Source organism: Filicampus tigris, chromosome 20 (assembly GCF_054856515.1).
Source record: "Filicampus tigris isolate MCC_2025a chromosome 20, RoL_Ftig_1.0, whole genome shotgun sequence".
In the NCBI taxonomy this organism is placed as follows: Eukaryota; Metazoa; Chordata; class Actinopteri; order Syngnathiformes; family Syngnathidae; genus Filicampus; species Filicampus tigris.
In genome coordinates this window covers 8,145,028-8,157,343 of record NC_141236.1, presented here as the reverse complement: position 1 = coordinate 8,157,343, position 12,316 = coordinate 8,145,028, and the positions used below count along the sequence as shown (strand labels likewise).

General features: G+C 41.6%; 1 protein-coding gene across 4 annotated transcripts in view; it reads right to left on the bottom strand.

Moving 5' to 3' along the window:
- klhl29 (kelch-like family member 29) overlaps positions 1 to 12,316 on the bottom strand; it is a 145,283-nt gene that overhangs the window by 122,047 nt on the left and 10,920 nt on the right. For all 4 annotated transcript variants that reach the window (XM_086019341.1, XM_086019339.1, XM_086019342.1 and 1 more), the window contains exon 2: positions 11,367 to 11,440. The gene's annotated coding sequence lies outside the window, so the exon portion shown is untranslated. The remainder of the gene's footprint in view (positions 1 to 11,366; positions 11,441 to 12,316) is intronic.

Genomic DNA, 12,316 nt, shown 5'->3' with positions numbered 1-12,316 from the left:
GTAGCTTAGTTGTTCTGGTCAGGAATCTAATCTAACTTGTGATTGATTATTTGATTCCGGGCGCGTCCCGATACTTGCGTCCACATTGCCTCCATAAACACCTGATCTCTCCCTTTTTTTTCGTTGCCAGTGTTTGTGCTCAATAGCCAAGGCAGACATCTGATATTGATTGCTTTGTTTCCAGTGCAGCGATACATAATTCATCAAGCCTCAGTGCTTGCGTGTGTGTGTGCGTGTACAAGTGTGCAGGTGTGTGTTTGTGTACAAATAGCAAAAGGGGTAAACAATCAATCAAAGTCAACACCTCCCCTTCACACAATTACGAGAAGTGTCGCAGTAAAACAAAGGACTGCCGCGCTCTCTTTTGGCCCGGGCCAAGCAAGATTATTAGATACAGTGGAACGTTACCGTCACATATAAGTTTCAAGTTACAAGCCCTGTAATGCCCTCACATGTGGGCAAGGGCAGCCACGGTCAACGATGAGCTCTCCGCTATTCACTCAAAGGGAAAACCGGAAAATGACAACCCACGCAAAGAGCTGCCGTAGGCCACGACTCACGTCCAGACGCTCACATGCAGACCAACCGGCCCCAGCTTCACTCACTAGGCCACGCCTCTTAACTCATTTCATCACTTCATTGTCTGGGCTATTAAGGGTGGTAAGTCATTGTAATAGAGGCGCAACGATTCACCGACAAATCTTTTGGGATGTCTGAAAAAGATAAATAAACTTACGTTTGTATACAAGCGAATTAAGTTACAAGCTGGGTTTGCGAAGCTAATTAAACTTGTAAGTCAAGGTACCACTGTCAATTAAAGTCCAAGTCCATTAAAAGAACAGAAAGAGTTCAGGAGTCTTTAAGTTGAAATTGGTTTGGGGAAAAAGGGGGCCGCCTCGGTCCCTGCAGGCCAGCCATCACGATTCCCAACCCAAACTTGATCACGGTTGCGGATCGGCCGGTCGGCGGATCGTTTCGGATATGAGCTCTGGCGAGCGCAAACAGCGCCTCGCCCGCGATTCGCAGACATTGATTAATCTCATCAGGGAGCGAGCTGGACACAGCAGTAATAAACTGCAAATTGTCTAGCGGAGCTCACATCAAATCAGCGCCATGGGTGAGCCGGGCTGCCGTTGCCGCCGCCGCCGCCCAAGAACAGGCATGTCTATTCTGAGGTTTAATGCGATGGAGGTAATTAAGTACGTGCTAAACAAACTCGTTTGAGCGGAATCGCTAATAAGTAATAAACAAGCGAGACTTTCTGTTCCCGCTCTTTGTCCCTTGATGGGCATACTCCATAAAACACGCCCACGCTCTGAGAAAGACCTTCAGCGGAGGCCAAGAAACCAAAAATCTTTTTTAATTTTCCCTTTTGAAAAGCTACGTTGAAATGATGACGTCTACAAAAATTTGCCAACACTGATTTCATGTTTTTCTGAGAGATCCAACTGCATTGGACTACAGGAAACAAAATCACCATAAATGGCTGCTTCAAATCAAAATGGCAGACTTTCAGGTGTTTTCAGGCAGACATTGATGAGACTTTTTTTGTGGGTCTACTCATGACAGACATGCTATGACAAAGTTCATACTGCTGAAGGTTTTGAGGGCTCAATTTTCAAATACAACTTATCAGAATTTCGTGTTTAAAAGAGAGTCTTCAAAGTTCGCCATCACATAATGACAAAATAATTCAATATCTTGACATTTAAAAAAAAAAAAAAAGCTACAATCATTTAAAATAAATATACAAATAAATGAACTCCTCTGCAGGACCTTTAGAAATGGCCAAAATGACACGGAACAAATTAAACTCGTATCTCAAGGCACCACTGTACGTGGTTGATATTTGGTAGCAATTTGAGAAAATCTCGACAAGGAGTTTGCTTTTGAAGAAAGCCCGGAATTGGACAAAATTACACTTTTTAATCTGCCTACTGACATGAGTTCTTGTGCCTTTTTTGTGGATGTACTCATGATAGATATACCTGCCAAATTTCAGAATCCTAAATTAAAACTGCCTTTGTTTTCAATTTTCAAACCCATATTATTAGTGTCTCATTATGGCATATCACCAAACTTTGCAGGCCAAAATGAGCCAGAAATGGCGGATTCAAACCAAAACGATTGATGTCGTGTGATGACGCACGTGTTCTTGAGCCTTTTTTTTTTTTTTTTAAAATGGGACTACTTCTGATAGACATGCCTATGACATTTCACGTCACTTTAACCAGCTTTGGCAGCTGAATTGTGTCCTCAAACTGAAACCTAACAGTATGAACAGACGGTAATAATTTGAGATATTGCGTGGCGCTACAGTTTAAGAACATCCAAATGTCACTAATGGACACGAGTGTGCCCATGAAATATTAAACAGGCGGAGAGAATCTAATCCCAGACTCAATTGAATAAATGAGAAAATATATTAGATTCATTTATTCGGTGACTCATTTGCACGCCGGTGGCGAATACCAGACTCCCACAGTCCACAGCCGGCACAAATACGATATAATTAGTTCATATTTAATCATAACAAAAAAAGGACTCTTAAAAATGAAAAATGCTAACGATGAAGGACTCATTTGAGCGTCATTATGCTTTGAGTATCCTCAAACCATCCATAGTTTGACACGCTAACGCTCAATAGGAGCGACAACTCGAGAGGTCTCGGTGGACTCTGCCAAGGGAGGAGCCAAAAAAAAAAAAAAAGAGCTGCTATCTTTTCAAAGGGTGCAAATGTCAAGACTATTGGCGGGAGTTGAGCGGATGCTTTGACACGACTACTTGTGAAGATCATTACCATGTGCCTATGTGAATGGACAAACAGGTACTTGGCCTTGTGTGTATGTGTAAGGGTAGATTTTAATGCGTGTATGTGAGGGGGAAATAAAAATGTATGGATCATGCATAATCATAATTGGCAACGTGTAGAAAGCGTCGCTGTAAACTGAAAACTACTTATATCTAGGGGCGGCCAATTCATTTGAATTTAATCGTGAGTCGTTTCATCACAATTACGATTTGGGCTTCTTTCCATCTTTAAAACGTTACAATCAAAGGAAAACGATTACTGTGCATAACTACGTAATGCATTTTCAAATTCCCAACACTGTTAAAGTAACCTGAATGCACCATGTTGCTTGCATAGCAAGCATGTAGCGCGTATGATTCTGAGCGTGCTCTCAGCTGTTTAATGACACCCAGTTGGAGTTTAATATAAAACTAAAAACAACAAAAACAATTACACTTATTGTACATTTTAGTGTGTTTTGTTAATGTTTTGTTTAGTTATTGCTATCACAAATGCTAAAGTCAATGTAAAATCCCATTGACATGCTAACGGGAAATAAGCATAAACTTTGGGAGTGATACATCTTCAAATAATAAATATTCACATACAAAACGACATTAAGGTCCAAGGATTTTTTTTGTTATACCAACACACATTTTCCACATGAAAAATGATATCTGCTAAATAAATGAAAAATAAAATAAAACGCAACATGTTCGAATGGTTTGAATGTCATTATCTTTGTTTTATGTTGCAATGTGTTAATGTGTAAAAAAAAAAAAAACTAATAACAAATAATCGAGAAAAATCGGCCGACATTTTGCCGATTTTAAAAGAGCTAATGCCCTAGTATTCATATGTGTTGTTTGTAAAGTATCAGCTCCTTGGTGGAGGTAATGAAGCCGTCCAAAAGAGAACAGAAGGACTATCCTCATGTTTTTGGCACTGGCACGTGAACGAGGTCGGCGAGGCGAGCAGCGGGGAGGCAGATGGTCTGAGAGACACCGCCACCGGCCCCGTCCAGCCCAGATGGGTGAGTGTATTTGGCCGCGCACACTCTAGCCGTAGGACAATGTGTTTCAAGCACCTGTGCTCTTCTGGCTGTCTCAAGCAAGACGCCATGACGGGAAGACTTCCAATCGTCAACATGACCAACATCTGAGGTCCACATTGGGTCCAAATTGGAACCTTTCTCCAAAAATCAAGTCAAGGTCAACAACCCCTGTCTTATATTCCACACATGCTTGGATAAGAGACACAGTGAAGACACTTCATTAGGTACACCCGCAAATGTGCTACTACCTGTATGTACAAGTCATGGCCAAGAAAAAAAACGGCTGACGTGAGAGTTTTGAGTTGACTCTTGGAATTTCTTTGTTAGGGAAATTCAATTTTATTTAACATTATTGATGGAATTTTATGAAATTCATTTTTTTTTTCAGTTCGCACGTACGTAAATACTCATTGGCAGGACCCCACCCCATCGTCACACTCTGCTCACCATGCATACCACCACTCGCACTCTCTGTTCCGGCAGTTTTATTCTTCTCTTTGCTCCCAAATTCCACGCTACTTTTGATCAATCTTTTTTAATTTTCGGCATTGCAAATCAGAATTTTCTTCAATTGACATACCTGGATAAATAAATGGTAAAAAAAAATTAAAAACTAAAATCATATGCCACACCCGTGAGACGGATGAATTCTCGGCAAAGGAGAAGTGCTCACTAACAGACTTTTACAAATTTGTGAACAATAATTGAGAAAAAATAAGTCTTTAGTGAGAAGAGAAAAAATAGCTCTTGAGATCAGCTCATGAAAGATGGGAGCAAAAAAACAAGTGTTGCATTAATATTATTGTTCAGTGTATTAAAACTAAACTGCGACAAAAATGTTCCCCTGACATTTTGTCGTTTTAAAATACAGCGCACATGGCGGCAACCGTAATGTTACTCTGCTCTCCTCTGCTGTCTACTGAAATGGACGTCAGAGTACCCCGAGGCTCGCGTTGCGAACATCACTGCTCACCTATTTTCTGAGTTTGGTCACGTGATGTTCACAATGCGAGCCCGAGGGCACTTTGATGTCAATTCCAGTCGACAGCAGAGGGCGACATAGGACAAAATGGCAGCGCCATTTTGAGATGAATGAAAACGGACGGAATAATCCGTTTAATTCTTACTCCATGAATGCAATATTATTAAGAATATCGTGTTCAGACTAGTGGAGGCACATAAAATTACTGCAGATGTTTTTTTTTGTTTGTTTTTTTTGCCAAGTCACTGAGGCAATGCTATAAAAGTCCTACTCATATCCGACTTGGGTCAAAATGCAGTTGCACGAAACCAAACTTAGTCGCTCATGTTTGCACTTGGTGGGGCACAGAGGAGGAAGAGGAGGTGATGAGGAAGGAGCACCCGCAGGCCTGCTGACCTACATCCAGGCTGAGCGGGGACGATATTAGCGCAGCAATTAAAGGAGATGACAGCCGTCAGGCAAGCGGGGACTGAACGCCGTCTTCTCTCGAATGTAATAGCTATTGATTTTTGGCACAAGCAAAACAACACAGCCTCGAGACAGAAAGCAGAAGCAAAGAAGGGGCGCACACAGGTGCGTTGTAAGGGGAGGCGTTCCCCTCGGCTCTGTGCCGGGATGCTCCCAATACGCTGCAGTGATCAGAGGACAGACTTGTAGCTGAAAAAAATTGTTTGGAAAGTAAGAAAAGTACTACAGAATTCAAGCTATATTTACTCGCTATAAAACGTGTTTTTTTGTTAATATTTTTGTGTGCCTGGAATGGATGAATTCGATTTTCATTATTTCCTATGGGAAATACTGCTTTGGGTTTCGGCTGATTCGGTTTCAATCATATTTTCTGGAACATATTAATCGTGAAAAACCAGGTAGTTGAGTTTACATTTTTGCATTTCATACAGGAGGGGAAATGTTTGCACTTTTTATATGTTGCCAAGACGGTGATAAAATTCTGGCGTATTCCAGCTGGTGTGGGGGACCGCGCGAAGAGAGCGAGGCACCCCTCTGGTGTTGGAACGCACTTAATGAGCACCTCTATTGCTCGTAACCACATCTGCGTCCTTTGCATCCATAAAGCTGCACACGTTTTGGGTTTTTTTTCGATTAACAACGCTTACATGTGCCGTTCTGTTGCTGTTTATCTATACGGCTATGGGACCCGGGAATTAGCCTGATCCTTTATGGATCGTCCCTGTATGAAATACATCACAGCTAAGACTATTCATATGGAAAATGTGCACTTTGTTCTGAGGAATGCAAACACTGGCTGGTCATGCATGTGCACAGCAATGGAAAATGGTGTAAAATATCTCGTGAGGTATGCGTGTGTACAGACGCCCATTAATGTCCAACACGAGGAAAGAATGCAAACCTATGTGTCAGTAAGATGGTATTGGTTAAAATAAATTCTATAAACTACCCATGGTGACCAGATGTCCTCTTTCCCCACTTTTTGGGGCTCTCAACACAACCTACTGAGTTCTATTTTTCAACCATTCAACATTTCCCGTAAGTATAAATGTGTCAGGAAGCTGGGGATTATAAATGAAATGAAAAAAATGTCAATTGTCAATTCATTGGTTGGCTTTTGAATTAAACCCCAAATGACTAGATGTCCTCTTTTTACATTTTTTGGGACCTCCAAAAAGCAACTCACAACCCTTCCTTCGCGATCTGATTGTACCGTCATTGGCCAGCTTTTTAAGTCACCATCATTTGACATGTCTACATGTCAATCATAACAGCTTCTCCGCTGACAAAATGTCTCGTCATAATACATCAAAGCCCAAATGCTGATTCTCCTGATTCTCCCATTAAACGAAAAAAGGAGAGAACAAGGTCACACAAATGATTACCCGCTAAGATGACATCACCTGCGACAGCTCAAGTCCAAGGGCCTGAAAAGAAATACCTGCTAAAGACCCTCAACAACCTCCGGGGACGAAGACACCCGGTATGAAAATCGATAGCAAATCGAAAGTCTTAAATAAGACTGCTGCTGACGTGTCGGACACGCGAGATGGGAAAAATGATTTCGGGGGACTTGGAGTTCTCAGTGGCAATAACTTGGCGTCCCAATATTTCTCACACTTTGAGGAGAACCTTGGAAGTGGCGGGGGGGAAACAAAAAAAAAAAAAAAAAAAAAAACAAAGCGACGTCGAGCGTTTCATATTTGCGGCGGCGACTTTCAAGCCCAAACAAACCGCAACGAAGAAGGGGGAAAAAAAAAAAAAGGTTTTAAAAAGACTCGCTGCTGTTCAGTGAAAGACCAGCTGGCTCTTTTCTTCTAATGAAGTCGTTATGAATGCGAGAGGCGTTATGTCGCCTTGTTGATTTAAGCCGTGCGGCTCGAATTCAGCTCAAAGCCACACAAAAAAAAAAAAAAACTATAAAAACGGCCTTTCAGCGGGGAAATCTCGGACAAAGCAGTGCCTTTCATTGTTCTCACGCCACACTACAAACATAAAAATGTTTTCTTACTTTAGTCGATAAGCTACTTACCATTTAGCATAGCCAATCCCAATTAAAAGAGAAAACGTGTCATTCGATTCAATAGTACATTGGCGGGATTAAACAAATACTGATGTCACTGTTATGAGGGCTATGATAGATTTCAACCACATGATCGGTATTTGTTTGTTGTCGAGAGGATAAGTCGGGCTCGAAGAGGGAAGACTAGCAGACCGACTCAGATTCATTTTCCTTTGTTTTTTCTGTATACCTTTAATCAGTTCAAACATGTCTCACTTGTGTGCAAAAAAAAAAAAAATTCGACACTCTTTCACTTAACGACGCGCAGCAGTTAACCTCTTGGCTTATTTTAGCTAAAACAGCATTGACTTTGCTTAGCATTAGCCTCAAGGCTACATAGCGTTTAGCATGGTTGGAGTCAGCTGCCGTACCAGTAATCGAAGAAGCCCGCATTTCTGACAACCATGTACGCTTAATTTGCCGTAAAACCTCAGCAACAATTGGCCAATATCCACCGTAAGATTTTATAAATCAGTGTCGATTAAAAGTACAGAACTAGAATGAAAAATGACATACTCTATGTTCAGTACGTAACGTACGTTTGCTAACGTTGCTAAACAATACGTTGCTACAATACAACATCACAGAGTGTTATTTTTCTCTTAAAAAAAAAACAGCATACATGTTTTTGTTGTTTTTAGGGAGATTTAAAGGCATGGCAAATTCAACTGTTATCTCAAGGCGGCATTGTGTGTCCAAACTGCTTAAATCCAGAAAACATTGTTCCCTTGTTTTTCCTGCATGTGAAATTCAGAGGCGGCTTTCCTCCTCATAATTTCATGCTGCCTCCTGACCTAAAACCTCTAACATCATAAAAACTGTGCCTGTTGCAACCAAAACAAACAAACAAAAAAAAAGAGCATCTTACAAATTTCTGGCTTTTTCATTAAAATCTCGACGTGAAAAAAAGAAGTGAATATTTTTCAAGGGAAGGTGGGGATGAGGAAAGGCATGCGTGGCGGTGAAACGCAATTAATTACAAGCGGCGGAAAAATACGAATTCATGTAAGTGATAAGAGGCGGCTATTTGTCAGGTCTGAAAGTAGTAAGCCTCATAAAACGGAGCGGAGGGTTCACGACAGGTCAGGGAGGCAAAGCCTAACGTCACTTTTTCCTCCGTTTTCCAGATTTTCCTCAAAACACAAGCCAGCGGTTGTGGTCCACAGTAGCTGAATAAATTCACCTGGCTCAGACAAACTAAGGAAGACGCGCTTTGTAATATATGCCAGATGTATTGCAGTCACTTTCTGCTGCTCTTGTGAGACGGCCGTGCACAAGCTACGAGCTGGATAACTTCGAGCAGCATCGTAAATCATCCGTGATGCCTCGCACGCTACAAAAAAGAAAAAAAAAAAAAGTGGCCATCGGTACGCATTATTAGCCTCAGCGGCCTGGATATATTGTCGGGACCCCCTGCTGTGCACCAGTGTGTGTGCGCGCCTCTTACGAGTCCACGCAATTCCCCCTACTGCCGCCATCATCGCACGTCGTCATTTCAGCGGCGGAAGAAGATAATTGATGAGGCGGGGGGAGGGGGGGGGGGCTCTTGTGAAGAAAAAAGCCTGACCTTCCACATGTCTCATCGTGATCGCATCTTTGCAGCAAGTTCAAGGGTCACCTTATTACCACCCACCCCTGCGTCGGCCAAATCTACAATTGTGCTGTGTCAGCGGGTTGGGGAGGGGTTTTATTTTTTGCACACTCGCCAGGCAATGTATTAAGTACCCCACGTTGTTTAATGTGATCTAAAACAACCCATTTCTAATGTTTCAGTCAGCCTATGTAAAGTAGCTTAAATACACCAAGGCATTACTAATGCATTAATAACAATAAATTCAGCCTACCTCCCATTTTGTTCGACAACAAGGTAATCCGGTCATTCAATTAGTACATAGTAACTGCAAAGTTTTTAACACATCAAGGTATTATTAATGCATTATTACACATTGATAACATTAAAGTCAGCCGTATTATCATATTATTCCACAGTGTACATGGTTTATTTATTTAATGCATAGTGCAGGGGTGGAAAGATCAAGTTGAGTTAACTGACTTAGTTCAAATGTAATTATGCATTTGTTAATTCTGATCAAAAAAAAATTTTTAAGAATCTGATCCAAAAAAAAAATGTAAGAATTTTCCTCATAATTTTTAGACCAAAAAAGATTTGAGCAAACAACTGCTATGATTCTTTAAAAAAATATATTTAAAAGCATAGTTTTTTTATTGAATAAAAGTGCTTTTTTCAGGAATGGGGTAGTGTTTTCTTGAAAATGTTGTTGTTGCTTTTTGCTGGAGTGAAATGTGATTTTTTTTGGGGGGGGGGGGGGGTGGACTTTTTTCTTAAAAATTAAATTTTTGAGAAAAAAAACTATTGCTTTTTCTCTCCCGCCCAAAAAATAATAATAATAAAGGTTCATTGAAGACTGCAAAATGCCGTTGCGTTTTCCATAGATTTTTTTCATTAAATTGATTATATTATACTGTAATCAAATATAAACAAAAATCAAACATAAATTGACTATTTTGACATATTTTAATCTTAGATATTCATATTTTGATTTGACATATTTAACCCCCTTTCTTTTCGCCCCATCTACAAATGCCCCGGCCCGTCTGTGTGTTTGAAAAATCTAAACGTGTCCCTTGAGCACGAAAGTCTGCTGTGCAGCGCCACCAAGCTGCCTCCCAACTCTCAATTGTAATTTATTGCGCCGCTCAGCAGGACGGATGAAGGCGGCGTTTCCCATGGTGCCCTGCAGTCTTTCATCCGCAGCGGGTCCGCGCCGCGCCTTTGCGCGGCGGCCTCTGCGTGCGACCGGCGGTGCTGCGTTTCCTCGCGGCGGAGGCCTTGTCATCCGTCATTATGGGAGGTAAGCGGCCAGAATGATGAGGCCTGACAGCTGCGCGTCGCCGTCTGGGGTCTCAGAGCAAACAGCGCGCGCCGCGCCGATCATGACCGTTACTTTCCAAGGTGTGTTGTAAAAGAAACGGATTGCGTCTGTCAACGCGGCCGCCGCCGACTCCTTTTTAACCGTTTGGGGTTTCTATGTACTGTTTTTGTCTCAATTTTACCGATGCCATGCCAAAGATGAACATTGCCATAATTCTGGGTCATACAATTTTACGGCTGATATTGTTCAAGTGAAAAACGTCCTTGCTCATATCTGCGCCAACAATCGAGAATTGGAGCATTTGTGAGTTCTACAGCGGCGACTTCAGTTACATCTACAGTTTGGGATCAGATATGGTACCAAAATTACTTTATTGCTTCGATGCAAGACAATCACTAAACGTTGGAGGGCAGAACAATTTACTTAGAGTGCTCAAGTACAGAGCAGTAATATGCACTCGCTTGTCCAGAAAAACATAGCTACAGATATAATTCCAAAACGATCAGAGTCCTTGTAAATAAATAAAAGATTCAATTCCTTAAAAGCTTGAGAACGGTCAACTTTCTCATTGGCTCGAGTGCCGACTTGAACCATGCGCTCAACGTGACCTTAAAGCTCAGCTAAGTCGACCCTTTTGGATCAGACATTGCAAAAAAAAAATGACTAGAATGCTTGATTACATTCAAAGCAATAACAAATGAAAGTTTGAGAATGGCAGCATTTGTGAAGGCTAGAGCGGCGAAAAGCTCCGCGCCCTCACATCACTTTTAACCTCAGCCACATCAACCAAGTCGGATAAGACATCGTCACGTTGTAAAACGTTTACGTAGATGCAACACAATCCATTTATAGATACTAGAACGCAAACTAGAAGCACAAATTGCTTGTGAAATTTGTAAAACATCAAGGTACAAGTGTATACAAAGAGCTGACTAGAATCATGCACTTACCTGACTGCAGACCATTAGGTTCTTTAGAAACATTCAACTACAAAAAATAATGCTTTCTCCAATGTAAGAAAAAAAACGAGAATGGGTACACATAATTGCCACTATAAGTAGCTTATTAGCATTGTATGCATCTTATTAGCATTAGACGTTTTTCTCCCGTCTTACCTTTGGTCTCTGGTGGATGATGTCGATGCTCATCACAGGCAAATTACATCCAGGCGCGTATTCCCGTCGCACACCTACGGAAACAACAAAACTTTATGACTTGACGACGTTATATGACAAACCCAAATGCCGCTGCCGCTCTCCTTGTGTGAGTCGGCCTCCAAATGATGACAACGAGGCGCCTCTTTTGCTGAAATGGAGGAGAATCTGCATCTGGAGATGTAATTGCGCAATCGCGACAATCTGGAGACCGGATCGACGACTCTGCCAGAACTGGCGGAAGCTATCAATAAAACCGGGGCGAATGTCCTTAACATTAGCACGCCGCAACGGCTAATTCGGCGGCGGGAAAAAAGGTCAAACCGGAGGCGTGTGGCTGCGGAAGTCTGAAAAGTGCTCACGGGTTGGACACTAAAGTAAAAATGAGTAAATGATATTAAGCTGGATGGAAAAAACAGAGCGACGACTACAAAGGTTCCTTTGTGGAGTTTCAAGAGGTGGAGTATCAACGCCACAAACAAAGGACTGTAAAAAATGTGAAGATTTTACAGTAAAAATGACTGCGGTGTAAAAACATGGGACAATAGTATGAAACCATCGTGTGTTTTTTGGCAGCCTGTTTTAGATTTGGTCTAGTCTTTGTGTCAAGCTGTCGTTCCAGTTTTTATTAGTTTGAGTCATGTTCATATTCGGCTAAAAAGTCGGAGCATTTTTGTCTTATTTGAGTCAGAATTGTCCCTGGCTATTTTAGTCTAGTTTTAGTCAAAGATAACTGACGACATTTTAAAACTGCTGCCCTGTTTTCTGTATCTGAGCCGTGATTGGTCGTCGTGAGCAGTTGTGATGTCATTTTCAGTCGACAGAAGACAAAATGGCCGCCCACAGAGATGGCTAAAAACGAGTGGATTAACACTTATTCCACAAACGCAATATTTATCAGAATGCCCTGT